This window comes from Myotis nattereri, assembly GCF_964212035.1.
Source record: "Myotis nattereri genome assembly, chromosome: 4".
Lineage (NCBI taxonomy): Eukaryota > Metazoa > Chordata > Mammalia > Chiroptera > Vespertilionidae > Myotis > Myotis nattereri.
The window spans coordinates 18474812-18492163 of NC_138079.1; the positions used below are offsets into that span (position 1 = coordinate 18474812).

Sequence of the window (17352 nt, forward strand, 5' to 3'; positions counted from 1 at the left end):
CATGGATACATGGAACAGACTGACAGTTGTCTGAGAAGAGGGGTTTTGGGGGATGGGAAAAGATTAACCAAAGAATTTATATGCATATGTTGATAGCACATGGACACAGACAACATTGTGATGAAGACAAGAAAGAAAGGAGGCTATATAGTTTGTGAATAAAATGATGCCAACTGTAAAAGATCTAACAGTAAAAATTGAATTGCTAAGATTACTACTTCATTGAATATATAGATATCCAAGAGAGATATGAAAAATGCTCAAAGTCACTAACCATCAGAGAGATGCAAATTAAAATGACACTAAGGTACCACCTCATACCTATCAAATGGTTACCTTAAAAAAATCAATAAATGACAAGTGCTGGTGAGGTTGTGGAAAAAAGGGGAACCCTAGCACATAGCTGGTGGGAATGCAGACTGATGCAGCCATTATGGAAAACAGCATGGAGATTCCTCAAATAATTAAAAATGAAATTTCCATTTGAGCCAGTGATCCCACTTCTATGAATATATCCTAAAAATCCTATATGTGCCCCTATGCTCATAGCAGCACTATTTATAATAGCTAAGATCTGGAAACAGCCCAAGTGCCCATCAGTAGATAAGTGGATTAAAAAAACCCAAAAAACATGGTACATTTACATACTGGAATAATATGCAGCTATAAAAAAGAAAGATCTCTTACTATTTGAGACAGCATGGAGGGACTTGTAGAGTATTATGCTAAGTAAAATGAACTAGTCGGAGAAAGACAAATATCACATGATCTCACTCATATATGGAACCTAGTGAACAAAATAAACTGATGAACAAAATAGATAGAGGGACATAGAAGCATGGAACAGACTGATGAATCTCAGAGGGAAGGTAGTGGGTGGGAAGAGATTAAGCAAATAACATATATGCATATATGCATGGCCCATGTTCACAGACAATGGTGTGGTGAAGGCCTGTGGGGGAGTGGGTGCAGAGTGGAGCGGGTCAATGAGGACAAAAAAAAGGGGGGGGAGGCATCTGTAATACTTTCAATAATAAAGATAAATATATTTTTTTAAAAGGACAGAACGTAGGAGGGACAAGAGTAAGATAAAGAGCCAGGAACTGGACCCATTCGGGACAATGGAACCTCGCTTGCGGTTCATTTGAATGTCTCTCAGATGTACATTCACTTCTATATAAAACTTTGCCTCTTGCTACAATATTCTGTCTCTCGTGTTGAAGTCTTTCCTCCAAGAGGCAAGAACCTCGTCTTGATGATCACCAGTGCCACTGACACAACTATCTGGTTGTCCCATTATGCCAGTAAACATTACAAAAAAGAGAAAATATGTGTTTTTAAAAAATGCAAACATTTGCTTCCTGAAGTCCCTACTACTATTTTTTGGTGTTTAATAACTACCTTTGTATTATTTAACGAGGGATTATATAAAAAAAAGCGGTATTCTTTTTTTGTCCCTAGGGTGGCATATTCTCCAAATGGTATTTCAAGCCTGATTCAGGTTTTAAATATGATGCACAAAATGAATCAGCTTGTTTCTTTTTAGCACGCCTTTGTTTTTTCTCATTTATATGTTATCCTCACAAGTTGCAAAGCATAATATGCTTCTCTAGTATCTGAAATAAATATACTTAGTACAGTGTAATTATATTGCATCTTACCATGCTACTTGAAAAACTGTCAAAGTAAATCAAGAAAATGTTCAATAAATGTCAAAATTGCCCAATCTCTAAATTCAGAAAGTCTTTCAGTTTCCAATCATTGAAAGTCGGTATCTAATGTCTAAAAATTGTTGGCAATATTCAGAAAAATAAATATGGTTACTTATCACTAAGGTAAAAAAATTGCAAAAAAGGCACATGATAAATCCAGTTGCAGGACACAAATGTTAATGCATTATTAGTGTAATTATACCGTAGCTTTGAAGATTAAAAGTCAGTTTGGGGAGGAACTCAATGAAGTACTGTGTTCTGATTAAAAGAACAAGATTGAAAATAATAACAATGATGCTCATATGAGGATGTGAGAATTTATATTAGTACAGCAATTTTGGAAAGCATTTGGATACATCTATTAATGTTGAACATATGCATACCCTATAACACAGCATTCCACCCCAGTAGATACCCAATAACATGGCACACATTATGTTCTCCAGAATTTAAGCACAAGTATGTGCTTTATTTTTTATAATAGTTAATAACTGAAACAGCCCAGATGTCTTTCAACAATAAAATAAATAACTTTAATATATTCATACAATAGAATAATTAAGAGCAGTAAACTGATTAAGCTATTGATTCACTCAACAAAATGAATGAATTTTATAAAAGTAATATTGAGAAGATACCCAATTAAAAAATACTATACATGTATGACTCTACTATATAAACTACAACATAAAAAATCTATTTATATTGTAAGAAGTCAGGAAAAACACAATATCTAAAGAAGAGGAAGGAATTGTGGACACACAGGCAAAAGTCTATGGGAATGAAGGTAATATTTTATTTTATATAAGTGGTAGATACCTGGGTATGTTCTGTCTGTGGTAGTTATTTGATTTGTGCACTATGATTTGTGCACTATGTTTATGTGTGGTATTCTTCAATTAAAATTTTTGAAAACTACCCTTTATAAAGCCTGATGTTTATAGCCTGTAGTCTATAAATATATTTGTCTTATATTTTTTCTGGAATATATTCTGGGCTACCTGCCAGACAATAACACTGGGGATCCAAAGATAAATGAACTTACAAGAACCTGGCTCAAGTAGGGTTTACATTGTGCTTGGAGGTGAGAAATACAGAAGTGAATAAACTAATAAATAAAAAAGTATCATTGAAGAGCATGAGAAAATAAGCTAGAATGATAAATAGTTACTTTAGGGAAGAGGGCATTATTTTTCAAAGGATTAGATTAAGCATGGAAGATAAAGAGCTAGCCTTAGAAAAAATACGAAGGAAGGATATTTCAGACAGAAGAACAGCAAGTTAGTTCAAATGCCCCAAGGCAGGCTTGACATGTTTGAGGAGGAGAAAGCATGTAAGTATTGCTTAGTGGGTATAATCAGAGGTCAAGTTGGAGAGGAATGCTGGGTGAGTTCATATAGGGCTTTAGAGGCCATAGCAAAAATGTTACCTTTTATTATCCATAAAAATAGGGGTTTACTTAAGGGCTTGTATTGACATAGAATGATTTATATTTTTAAGAGGATTCTGCTGGCAGTATATGGTAAACAATTTAAAGGACATTCGCTGGTACAAGCAGACTAGAAGAAACCGTGGTAGGAAAGGTCACGGTGATGTGAACTAGTGAGGTGGCAGCAGAAATGAAAGTAGTGCATATATATTAAATAAAGTTTAGGGATAGAATATTTAGGACTTGATAATTATGTGAGGAACTGCCGGGGTCCAACCCCAGCGGGTCCAGGGGTCCCCAAAGGTGTGGACGGAGTCGGCGAAGAAGGAATGACAAGGAGACAGCGTTCAGTTGATCAGCAGCCTAGCCAGGATCTCCAGCCAAGTTCTGGTCTCTCTCCAGAGAGGTTCTGCTGTTTATTGTTTTGTTACATCTGTATTTATACCAGTTGATTTTAATCCTGTCAATTTCTATTACAAAGGTTAGGGCGCTTCTTATCTCCATTCCAGGGAGTAAAGATTATGTAGCTTAAGCATGATTGTTTGTAGTTGAAGTGATTAACTACCCGCCTGGCACTTAGTTAAGGAGTTTCATCCCCTCCCTAACTTCAGGGAAAAATTCCTACCTGGGGAAACAACCTTTCTCGGAGAGGCATCCCCTCCCTGACTTCAGGGAAAAGTTCCTACCTGGGGAAACAACCTTTCTCGGAGAGGTGACCTTGGTTAAAACACACAGCGCTAAGGGGAGCAAACATATTAAGAACAGTATGCTATATACGCCAGGTCCCTTGAAACATATGCTGTGCAGATGTTTCTTTCCTGCAGCGACTGTGTCAAGCAGCAAGGATGGACCGGCTTCCGGCAAGGAACGAGGATGAGAAAGGCATAAAGGAGATCTCTTACTTTTCTGATTTGTGCCAATGGTGCATCGTTTGCTGAGATGACTGAACTATGTTAAATCAGGGCAAAGTAAATGAGTGTTGGGGGTCCTGAGATGTTTTTTTTGAAGATGGAGTTATCCAAGCACACTTAGGGAATGGTCCATTAAAGAGGGATACTTCGATGATGCAGTCAATTAAGGGGAGGATTTAGGGAGGGTCTGGAGAGGGAACCCTGAGAACAGGGTGTGGCTATTAGGAGAGATCTTCCTTTACTATAATTTGAGCAGAGACAAGGGATGGAAGTATAGGTACCACTGCATGTACAGATTTGGTGGAGGTGGCAGGAGACAGTAACTGTCCTATTGGTTTTAGAAATTTTATAACGGTAACGTGAGGCAGGCCATCAGCTGAGAACCAGTGTCAAGGGTTCAGGAGGCTGGGTGTTTAAGGGACATGAAGATAGAATAGGCAGGGCCAGCTCCATTCTGATTCAGTTACTAGGAAGCGTGCTCCTCTGAGCAAGTCTATGCTTCTAACTTCTATGGCTTTAGTTTACTCTTACACTAAATGAAGTTAATAATACCTGCCCCACTCCAGAGGTTCCAGAAAGGACTTCCAGTTAACAAGGCTAACTATACAATAAGTTAGATAAAATCTGAGTTCAAAGTACAATTTGATAATTTGCCTAAAATGTTTTCAGTATATAAAGTTTCTATACTCTATAAAAATGATACCTAGCCCTAGCCAGTTTGGCCTAGTGGATAGAGTGCCCCCTCATAGACTGAAGGGTTGTGAGTTTGATTATGGTCAGTGGCGCGTACTTCAGTTGCAGGCATGATCCCTAGCCCTAATCAATGTTCTCTCTCACATCCATGTTTCTCTCTCTCTGCCTCTATCTCTCCCTTCTACTCTCTAAAAATCAATAGAAAAATATTTTCTGGTGAGGATTAACAACAACAACAAAATTACACCTAAATTCATCATTTGTGTCCACTGAAACATGTTTTACCCAAATGTTCAACTTTTATATTTCATAAATGTGTTATTTTATTTTTTATGCAGCAAACTGAATGAAATAAGCTGGATAAAATGTAATGGTATTACATGTAAACTTAATACACACAAAAGTGAACGGCGGAGTTCCTTAGAAAAATGTGTACTTTGATAAAGATCTGAAGGGCAGACTTTGAGTTGAACATTTAGCTACAGCAGAAAGATCAATAACAATTAAACACAATCTGATTGGAAGCAATTGTTATTTTAAATATTTTATATCTCTTAGAGAATCAAATTTTTTACAAAGAATGCTTTTTGTTGTTAATACATTGGAGACATAAACACATATTAGCTAAGAATAAACTATTCTTGTTGAGTTTATTGATTAGGGCAATCTAGCCTTTTCATTGAGCTAATGTGTTGCTTTTTCATTCTAAACGTTTGGCATTTCCCTTAGTGAAAGAATAAGTATCATTTCCAGGATGCTGACAGAGTGTCCTCTTTACTTCTCTCTGAAAGCCACAATTTTACACTTCTAAGAGTCAGCATTTCCAGCATGCTAATACTTAATTTGTGTTAAAAATACTTTTTTGCATACACATGAAATCTTCTTAGCCCTGAACTGGGAAGGAGTGGGATGCCTAATCAGAGAAACAAGCTCTTCTTCACTGTTACATATCTCCTGAGTCACACAAGAGCTGCCTTTGAAGTTGGTGAGAGCATCTCATCTGAAAAGGTGATTCATGCCTTGGCAGTTTCAAACCACTGATATTCATATGCTACCAATCCTAGTCATTTCAGGAGTTTTTCCTTTTATTACTCAACTGAGTGCTAAATGCTCAAAGTAAAATTTCCTTAATGAAAGTACCAGAAATTCTGTTTAAAAACTCTCAGACAATAATTCTGAACTTTATTTTGCACAATACATCCAATAAACCTGGGGGGGGGGGCATGTAGATATATAGGGTGTCCCAAAACTCACACAAGAAGTAATTTTGATAGAAAACACAGGTTTATAATTAACAATTGTAATTTTTTTTATTGATTCATAAAGTATACAGTATAAGGTTATTTATGGAATAGCACATCGGGTAAATGGCCTCCATGGCTTTGCTGGCACATATGCAAAGGTGTGGTCTTCATTGGTCTTCATTGTCCCTGCTCCTGGGCCATAATTGGTACTTGGTAGTGCTTATCAAATTGAAGAGATTGAAATCAAAGGGCAACAGATATTAGAATCTGATTCAATAAACCAAGTAAAATTAGGCTTTTATTTTTTGTTGTTGTTGTTAATGCTCACGCAAAATTCAAATCTTGAGTGAATTTTGGGACACACTATAGTTGACAGCACAAAGTACCACAGATTTTGGCAATCTACTATATAATTTTATACAGGAAAAAGAGTTGAATATGCATCACTTTACAGTATAGAGTGAGTACAGTAGTTAAGAGTTCATGACCTTTCAACTGTATTGAAGAATGACCTACCTGATGAATTTTACTTGAAACAGTACAGGGAAGGAGTGTGGACTAGTCTTTACAATGGAAAGGTTTCAGAAGAATAGCTGACTATAACTAATATCTAGGCATATTCTTTAGGAGTCACACAGGGTGACTTTGGAGACAGAAGTGAATGAGGACTGGAGTTGACTGAAGAGGTTAGAATGCTTGGTACAATAAAAAATGGCAGCAGGAGAAATACGATGTTTAGAAATAATAATAATAATTGAAAATAGGGAATATTCCTATGGTGACACTCTACCCCCCAATGTGATAGTACTTTGTGATGGGCCTTAGTAAGGTAATTTGGTTTATATGGGCCCCTCGTGATGGGATTAGTGCCCTTATTAGAATAGACACCAGAGTGTTTGATCTCTGCCTTTCTGCTGTGTGAGGACACAGCAAGGAGGGGCCATCTATAAGCTAGGAAGAGAGCTCTCACAATGGGACCAAATTGGCTGGCATCTTAATCTTGAGCTTTCCAAACTCTAGAACTGTGAAAAATCAATTCCTGTTGTTTAAGCCACCCAGTCTATGGTGTTTTATTGTTTGTTTGTTTTTGTTTTTGTTTTTTTTATTGCTGCCTGAGCTAATACAGGAACACGAAATTTAGGAGGATATGATGTGGTGTGGAAGGACATAAAGACAGAAACAAGGCTGAAAAAAGGGTGAGGATTATTTAAAAATGTTGAAAAAGTCTATATGGACATTTTCTATCTATATGTATGCAAATAAACATATACTAGAGACCCAGCACATGACATTTGTGCACTGATAGGGCTGCTAGAGGCTGCAGGTTGCCTGCCAGGGCTTCCCTCCCTTTCCCTGGCTGGCCCACCCCCTGGTCAATCTCCTGGAAGACCTCTCTGTTGAGGGGACAATTGGCATACTACGCTTTTATTATATAGCATATGTTTACACATACATGTTTTATAGGTGTATAGAGAAAGGCATAGTTGTATAAAAATTATCATTTTTAAAGATTTCAGCTGAGACTGGATTGAAGAGAAACAGAGACTATTCTCATTATTTGACTTGTTATACTGCACATCTACCACTTAAGAAATTAATGGAATGAATACAACAAATCAGAAAAGCCATGCACTTAAGAGGAAATAAAATAATCCTTGATCATGTACCAGGGTTGAACATGTGACTCATAGTTGGTCTGCCTCTGGGTGACTACTTGGGCCTTTGGAAGCAGACCACCACACTCACCAAGAACACAAAGCCGAGATGGGGAATTTGTCCGAGTGCCTCTAACATCACCGACCTGCCTGAGTGGGGAAGACTGGTCTGCATTACTATTTTGGGTTCTACCTCCTGTCATAGGCTAGCTCATCTGCAGGTGGTCAGGATATACTGCCACTGTTAGGACCACGTGTTAAAAAAGGGTTTTGTCACCAGTTGTGAGCAAACAATATCCATGGGACATTTTAAAGATTGAATTAAAAGTGTAAGCAGCCAAACATTCCTAGATAATTTGCCTTACTGCATTCTTTTATTTTTTGTATACACCTAAATTGTGCACAACATTTTTCTCATAAATGGTATGCTTTAAGCATGAGAAAAAGCCATTCAAGCTAGGAGAATAAATAACCTTTTCCCTATTTAAGAATTTTGAGGTTAAGCAGTATCTCAGGCACTTACTTAAAAAGTAGTTACATCACAAAAAGAACACAGATTTCTACATCCTCATTTTAAATCCATCTTTATTAATCACACTGGGTTATATCTTTTGTACTTTGCCAGCTATAGCATGTTCTATGGTATTTAGCTTTGCTTTTATAAAAATGAAATTGTTCAAATTTGAATAAATATGTCCTACACTGCTAGCATGTAACAAGGAGAGGGTTATTCGTTTATTATGTTGTACATTCTATATTTTACTTTATTTGTGTGTCAACATTTTTATTGTAATATAAATAATCTTTCTAAAATAGCTGTATAAAATAATTCAATATGTTTTAAACCACAGTTGGACATAGGAACCAGAAATTCAGTAAAATCACATAAATAACAGTGCAATATACTTATTGAGGACAAGAGAGTACAGATTAGGTAGGAATCATCATTTTCTTTCATTAGGAAAAATGTACTTTATATTCTTTTTTATTGATTGATTGATTTTAGAGTGAAAAAGGTAGAAAAATAGACAGAGAGAAAGAGAGAGGAACATTGATTTTTTGTTCCACTTTTGATGCATTCATTAGTTGACTCTTGTATGTGCCCTGTCTGTGGTCTGAACCCACCACCTTGAGACAATGCTCTGTCCAACTGACCTACCCATCGAGGGCACTTATAATTTCTCTTAGGAAACATCCTTCAGGTTCTATAGAATAAATTTTTCATCAATTTAATAACAAATAATATAACATCAGGTTAATGGTATAATTGTTATATCTTCATTCTCAGAACACTCACATGATGTGTTGCTTATTAAAAAGACAGAACTTAATATACCTCCTTATGCTAGCTATATTAGTTTCCTATTGCTACTATAACACAGTACCACAAACTTAGTGGCTTCCAACATTACAATGTTATTATCTTACAGTTCCTGAGGTCAGAAGTTCGACAAGCATCAGGTCAGAATCTGAAATGAGTCACACCGACTAAAATCAAGGTATCAGCATGGCTGCATTTCCCTCTGGAGGTTTAGGGCAGAATCCATTTCCATGTCTTTTCCAGTTGCTAGAGGCTGCCCAAAGCATGAGGTGCTTGACACTCTTCATACATATTCCAATCCCACAAAGTCAGTTGGAGTCCTTGTCACATGTCTTCACACTGACCTCCTGCCTGCCCCTATCTTCCATCTCCCTGTTTAGGTCAACTGATTAGCAACCTTAATTCCTTCTTCATTCTTAATTCTCCTTTGCCATGGAATATAACATGTTTACAGCTTCCAGGAATTAGGATTTGGGTATCTTTGAGGGCCATTGTTTTGCCTACCCCATTAGTTTTCAATACAGTCATATAAAGCACTTACATATTGAAATTGTTCAAAGTATTGTGACTCCTTTCATAAAACTGAGCTTCAGAAGTAACATCTCTTAATATATCAGAGAATATAAATATTTTCAGGGAAGCTTGATTGATAAGGCATTAGTTAATAAAATTGATTATTGTCTGTTTAGATTAAGAGGTTTCTCTCTCTTTTTCTGTGTGTGTGTGTGTCTGTGTATGGGTTGAAAGGACAGAACAGGACTGATAGTTGTGTCCTTAACCCCTCTTCCAAGAAAAAGCCGCAGAATGTATCAGTTACTCAGCCTGCCCTTATCTCGGCCAATGGGAAAGTGGGGGAAACTAGCCCAAGGCCAAAAGTATGCTAGCCACCCCCCTGTCTTTGTGTAACCAGACCCTAGCTGCACCCTGCCCTTGTGTCACGAGCCCCCGGCCCTCACTCAACCAACCGGAATCAGCCAAATCAGTGGTCAGAGAGTGCCCCCACCCCTCCGACCCCAAGCCCTATAAATTCTTTGTTCTCTTCGAACTCCAGGCTCTCTCTCTCGCACCCTATTGCTGCGTCGGTAGGGGAGGCAGAGGGACCAAGCCCTGGGCTTGAATAAAGACTCTATGCTTTTGCATCGGACTAGGTGCTCCCCAGTGATGTCCTTTGGGGGATCTTGAAATCTGGGCATAACAGGGTGTGTGTATTAGAATACTTGTATGAAAAGAACACTTCAATTGATGCGAGAATCACTGAAATAAAATGTGTTTATAAATCAGTTTCACAACAACATAGTCATCTCATAACTGTAGCTGAAACTATAGATTTATATCTGTTTTCAATGTTTTTCTCCCCACTTCAAAGGCTGGACATAGTTCACTTGTAGGACAGTGGAGTCAAATATACAGTCCCTTAATTTTAATATTGGTTACAGCAAAGTTTTCATATCTACTCTTATTTTATTACAATTATTTGTAGTATAATTTTGAGTTGGCAAGAAACAATATTTTCAGAGTTATCAATAAAGAAAATATATTTTTGTTAATTTCAGAAGTGAAAAGCAATAATTATAACATCAAATCTTATATACAGTCAATAAAAACATTAGCAGATAAGATCTATATTAATGCATAAAATCCATAATAATTATGCCAATAACTTTGTGTCAATATTTGCTTTTATGACATCAAGAAACTTTCCAGTTGCTTCTAATGTCAGGCTCATATCGACTTGAAAATGATAACTATAAATAGAGAGATAAGTCTTAAAAAACTAAGCAGCCATACTAAATAAAGTCCTTTGAAGGTGAATTTTTTTAAAAACACCATTAAGTGAAATTTTTATACAGAAAATGAAAATGTCCAGAATGTTTATTTGGAAGTTTCATTTCAATAACAGCGTCTTCCTTGAAATCCATCTTCTCTGGCTTTTATTTTTAATATATTTTTATTGATTTCAGAGAAGAAGGGAGAGGGAAAGAGATGAAACATCAATGAGGAGAGAGAATCATTGATGGGCTGCCTCCTGCGTGTGTCCCCTACTGGGGATCGAGCCTGAATTCCTGGCATGTGCCCTTGACTGGAACTGAACCCGGGACTCTTCAGTCGGCAGAACTACACTCTATCCACTGAGCCAAGCCAGCGAGGGCTCCCTGTCTTTCAAGATACTTCACTTGTGGGGTTCCCTGCTTCCTCTCCAGATACTGCTTCTTAACTGTTTGTGCTGTTTTGTCTTAATTTTCCCAACTGATAGGTGTCTGGTTGCTGCAGATTCTGTCCCTCTTGTTTTTTCATCTTCCATTCCCATTCAGTCCTTGTACTTTAAAATGCAGTCTATGTGTGATGACTTGATTTCCTAAATCCAACAGATAGCTGTCCTCTGAACTCCCCACTTATGTATTCAACTAACTCCATTCCATCCCCACTTGGACACCTATATCTAAAAATGTACAAAACCAAGTTCTTCCTATCTACTGCTATACTTCCTTCTCCCCAATCATTTCCCTTCATGGGGCCTAGGAGCTCTATCCTACATAAAACAAAATGTGTCCTTTACCCTCACTTTCCCCCACCATCTCTATGTCCTATACAACATCAAGACAACTTTATCACAAGAGTTATAAAATCCAGAGTCTAAAAACCCTGTATAAATAAACCTTTGCCACTGTATTACTCAAGTCCAAACATTGCTTTGACTTCTTTCTACTGAGAACACTCTTTGTACTATCAATTTCTCACAAAGTTATTGTTTCTTTGTCTAAACAATATAAAAAGGTGCCTAGTTTCATCATTATTTGAGCCACATTTTATGATCTGAGCATCATATTGTTTCTCCCATGCACACCCATTAAATTGCTTTTTCCTCCATTAATCCAGTCTCATGTCAATTTTATTAGCCCAGTTGTAAGAACTAAAGAATGGTAAAAGGGGGGAATTCTCACCCTTCCCAACAGTAGAATTTCAATCACCAGAACTGAAAATCTTACTGAATAGTCTTTTGGCACTGGTTTACTGTACAATCAATAACACAAAGCTTTCTCATCTATTACTAAGTTAAATTGAATCAGCCAACAAGCAGGCTCTCCATAAAGCATGAAAATTGCATACCACTAAAATAATTTTTGTTTATATTTTCATGACTCATTTACATCATATTGCACATTAGAGCTACAAGGTACTAATTACATATTTAAAATATACAGATAATGTGCATATAGAGAAATTGGGGAGGATACACATTCCTGTCCCAATACATTATCAAACTAAATGGAATTCTTTGAAATCACAGTACATATAAATTTCTGTATCAGGTTTAACATGTTAGACTACATTTCCATAAATATCATTATTTATGTTGATTCATATTCTTAAATAAATCTTAACTTTTGAGGGATTTCTTCATTTTTTATATTTTGGATTACTTCCTAGTGATTCATTCCCAGAAGTTGCATGAAAGTGAATTTGCCTTTTCCTGTCTCTGGCAGTGGATTGCAAATTGTTTTTCATACCTGGTATACTAATTTTCATTTCCATCTGAAGTAACTGTAAATAAGAGTTTTTTCACACTTTTGCTAATGCCAATATTGGTTTCAAAAATTCTTAGTCATATGATGACTCAATAAATTATCATTGAATAGGCTCAATGACATCCTGTCTTCATTTAAATCCCACTGGTAACTGTGAGTTGAACCCAAATAGAAATATTTTATTTTAAAAACTTTTGGTAGCAGTTATAATAAGCAAAAATAATGGGATTAAGTGAAACTGCCAGTCACATCACATTGTGCATTGTTATATGTAAATCACATATGTTGGCCCTAAAGGCCTAAAAATAATGACAATTAATATTTATTTTAAGATACTTATGGTCACTTAAAGATAAAATGAAATGGAAATGGTAACTCAATTCCTCTTTTCAGTGAAGGTAACTGTGATACCCAAATTAATTTTACTGACTATTCATCTATCATATCCACACGGTGCAAGTAAAATACTGAATAAGACATAGTTCTTCAGAGCTCAGATAAGTGAAATATGTCCTTTATTCATATATTTCACTCAAATACATTTAGGGATCATACTTTGTTAATTTTATTCTCAGCTTACCAAAATGTTTCCTAAATTGATGTAGCTCATCAATGTAGAAGTTTGCATATCAGAATTTCTGGTATCTACAGAAACATCAGGGCACATCAGGGTACTCTAAAGCAAATGACCCTCTTGCATCTGCTCCTACATCCCCCACTGTCCATTTATTTCCCTGGAACTCATACCGCACTTAAAAGTCAAAACACTGTCAGCAATAATAGATTCTAAATTATTTAATTTGTGTCGGCTTTCTCTTACTCTTAATTTAATAATAAAATATATAGATTAAGTAAATGAATGATAGTATATCTATAAAACTATATGTCCAATCTAAAATTTCCCTGACCTAATGAGCAGAAAAAGTTGTAAACAAAAGTGTGTCCCTAACACTGAACCAGAGTTCAATATCGGTTCTGTGCATAAAGGCGTACTGGATTCTTCTTAAACATCCATGAATTCTCGATATAGTTCCATGTTTACATGGAAGAGTAAACATGCTATAAAATTAGTTGGGCGTCATATCAAATTATGTTTATTTTATCTAAATATATGTTTGTTTACATATGCTATTTGAATGAATATATCGCTATACAATTTTAACTTTAAATCTATATTCTTTTCAGACTTATATGTAGCTGCCCATATTAAAAAATCATTTAAAAATATACCAAATTGGTAATAGTGGCTTTTCTTGAAGAGTATATTACAAGGCACATTCCATATTTTACATTTCTATATTTTAAACAAATTATAAATGTGCATACTATGAGAAAGGAGGGAAATATGTGAGTAAATTGAGGTTTATCCATAATTTAAATCACATTATTTCCAAATGAAGATGTATTACTTCACCAATGAAAAAAGCATTTCAGAGTTAATATTACCATTTATTGGAGATGATTTTACCTTCCCTACCCCAGAATAGATGGAAGATTTATCATGTTAAGTCAATTCTCATAATATAAGCCACGTAAGACATTGAATTTGTGATTGGTATAGATCTTTATAAATTACAACCCATTACAACACTTTCTGTTATTTGGTTCCCATGCCTATTCTTATTTCCTTTTGCAGATGCGGAAAAATGGCTTATATGTACAAGTGACATGTGATACAAGTAATCCATGGCAGGATCTAAGTTCTGCCATGTTTGAAAATCATTAAGCTTGGTATTTTATTCCATTATGCTTAACATCACTACCAGTTATGAACTGGGCTTTTGAAACCAAAATATTTTATTTCTAGAGTCTTTGAACATCATAAACTATTCCAAGCTCATAGGATAACCAGAGTGAAGATTTCTTCTGAGACCCTACACATATACATACTTAAAAAAAGAGAAACAAACGAAAACAATCAGAGTAGAGAGAATCAGTGTCTTCCATTTATCATTAATAATACTCATCTGAAATAATAAATACAAGTGAAATTTGTCTTCAGACTCAACATCTCTACACTTTCCTTTTCCCAGTTTTTATTTCCTTTTGTTCCCATAAAAGTTAGTATATGATAATATACTATATTATATATATATATATATATATATATATATATATATATATATATTATAATATAAAGCTATATGGTATTTGATAATATATATACACATCTCACAGCTTACAGGAAAATAATATATAGATAAGCTCTTCCACACTTTTTTATTTGTGACCTAATGAACCACCTTAAAGTAGAAATTCATTCAAAGCAAGAGAAGAAGGATTATCATAGAACACCCAAGCTGTATATATAGTCAGTTGCTGACTCAGTTTGTTGCATGCAAATTGTTTTTGTCCTAGAGCAGTAGTTTCCAATAGAAGAGGGGCACAATTTTGCCCCCCTCCATAGGGAATAGTTAATAATGTCTAAAAATATTTGGGGTTGCTACAATTTGGGGGTGTTGCTATTGTTATCTAGTAGTTAGAAAAAGGACTCTGCTAGGCATCCTACAAAGCACAGCACAGTCATCCTAGCATGAGAATTATACAACCCAAAATGTCAATGGTACCAAAGTCTAGCAGCTCTAATATAGAATACAGTTTTATGGCATGTCTAATTATATACTATAAGGAAGGTATATCATTAATGAAATCAAAGATTTTGAAGTCCTTAGTAAGAAAAGCAAAAGAACATGTTTCACCCTTGCTATCTTTAATTTCTCAATCACTTTCTCTTACTTTTCACTGGACTCCACTACAACTGATGTATTCATTCAGGAAAAGTAAATTATTCCAGGTCAGTAAATTAAATATGCTTTATCCTTGACCTGTTGAAGTGCACATGCTTGTGTAGATTCCAAAGGACAATTGTATCAGGCTGCAAATATATATGGAATACTGCATTGTTCTAACCACCAACAAGTCACATACAGGAGAAGTGGGACACACACACTTTTAAACCTGTGGTCTGTATTCAATAGACCACAAAAATAAAAATAAAAAGAAGTGTAAGACTGCTATTTATATGAGCCAAATGGAAAAGGCACTTTATATTTACTTTATATAGCATCCTTCATAGAAAGAATTTATAACCTTAGACTAAATGACTCATTCATTCTCATGATTCCACTATACCATCTGAAACAGGTCATCAGGAGGAATAATAACTTCCAATTTGCTCAATGTATAGCCTTTATTCAAGTATTGGTTGCTATTCACCAAGCTTGCAACCACTATAACTAATTATATCCAACAATCACTGGAAAGAGATTTAAAGCTAGAGTTTCTTGTCATTTATCTTCATTCTACTGTTATTTCCCTTATTGCTATTGGGTTATCTGCATTTGGACATTTCTGTTGAATCTGAAATAGGAAATCCTCATTTTCTACCTCCCACTGTGGTCAGGGTAGGAGCTCCAACTTGGCCATTAGTATACATTTGTTGCCATCTCCCCTTAAGTTGGCTAACTCTGTGAAAAAGCATCAGCACTGTGGTTTATAAAACACTTATTACCAAGGCCCATCGAATGAAGTGAATAAATGGCTTGCCCTACACTAGGTTCATTTATAATCAGGAAATCCAAAATTGCATAGATAACAGGAGGCTTGAAAGAAACTGAAATGATGACTGGTGCTTGGACCAGAGTGCTAAGACTACAGAACTAATTCCTACTAGTATCAACTCTTCCTCCTTTCTCCTCTCACAGACAGCAAGGTTCATATGAGATCTAGTCTGTACTTCAAACTCTTGATTTAGAAATAAATCTTTCTCTGATAAGACAAGTCCACTAAAACAGAGCAGAGCAATTACTGCAGAAGGAAAGGCCCCTGCTTTGAAAAATCTGTGGGTGATACTAAAGTGGAAAATAAAGGTTCCAAAAACACAGTCAGAGCCTGCAGATTTTGTTTTTTGGTGTGTGTGTTTTTTATGTTATGTGTTGTTTTTTTTTGTGGGGGGGTGAGGTGGCTGCATAATAAAACCTTTCTCTGATCTGTCTCTCTTGGCTCAAAGCACTGATGCTATCACCTGAGCAAACGGAAGACCATAATAATTTTAGCTAAGATTTTTATTTTAGTATTTCTTAACTTCCAGCAGGGAAATAGCAAGGAGCATTTGCTATTGATTAACCTAAAAGTGCATTAAATACAGTAGGTATTAATATAAGGTAATACTTTAATAACTAGCTAATAAAATTCTATTTTTTCACCTGTTACATAGGATAGCTTTTCCCAGTTCTGCATCTGTACGCACAACACACACACACACACACACACACACACACACACACACGACATATAAGCATGCATAGAGCATAATTGTACCTTGTTTGTAAGACATGAAAATGAAGACAAAATAATTGTTATTCCCAGACCCTAACAAATCAGGTTGAATAAGTTAAGAAAAGGGAATGAATCAGAGTTAACATACATAAGTACATGTACTAAATATATATAAAGTATGTTACAGATCACAGGAGCCTACCTAATTCCTTTTCATGCATCATTTATAGTGCCCTTTAAAAGAAGTAAAAGTTTCACCTTAAGCTTTAATAAGCATTTATGAAAGTGATTTGTGCAAAAAAGAATGAAAAGAAAAGAGAAAATGAGCCTTCCTTTGCTGCAGCTCCGGTGCTCAGATAGCATGTAATTTTAGAGGATACTGGAAAGGCAATAATTAAAGAGCACTATCAAAATTTCAATTTCAGCTTCTCCGTTTCTATTCTGACCATGATTTCCCTCACTCGCACAGACAGACATGACAGCTGATTCTGATGCCATCACTATTCAGATGTGCCTTGCAGAGTCTCCTTCCAACTTCTTCAGGGGCAGGGCACCACCACAGACAAACATAAACAGAGACCA

At 35.8% G+C, this 17352-nt stretch overlaps 1 protein-coding gene across 2 annotated transcripts in view; it reads right to left on the reverse strand.

Annotated features, from left to right (window-relative positions):
• CDH18 (cadherin 18) overlaps window positions 1-17352 on the reverse strand; it is a 517801-nt gene that overhangs the window by 327688 nt on the left and 172761 nt on the right. The gene's annotated exons all lie outside the window — the stretch shown is intronic.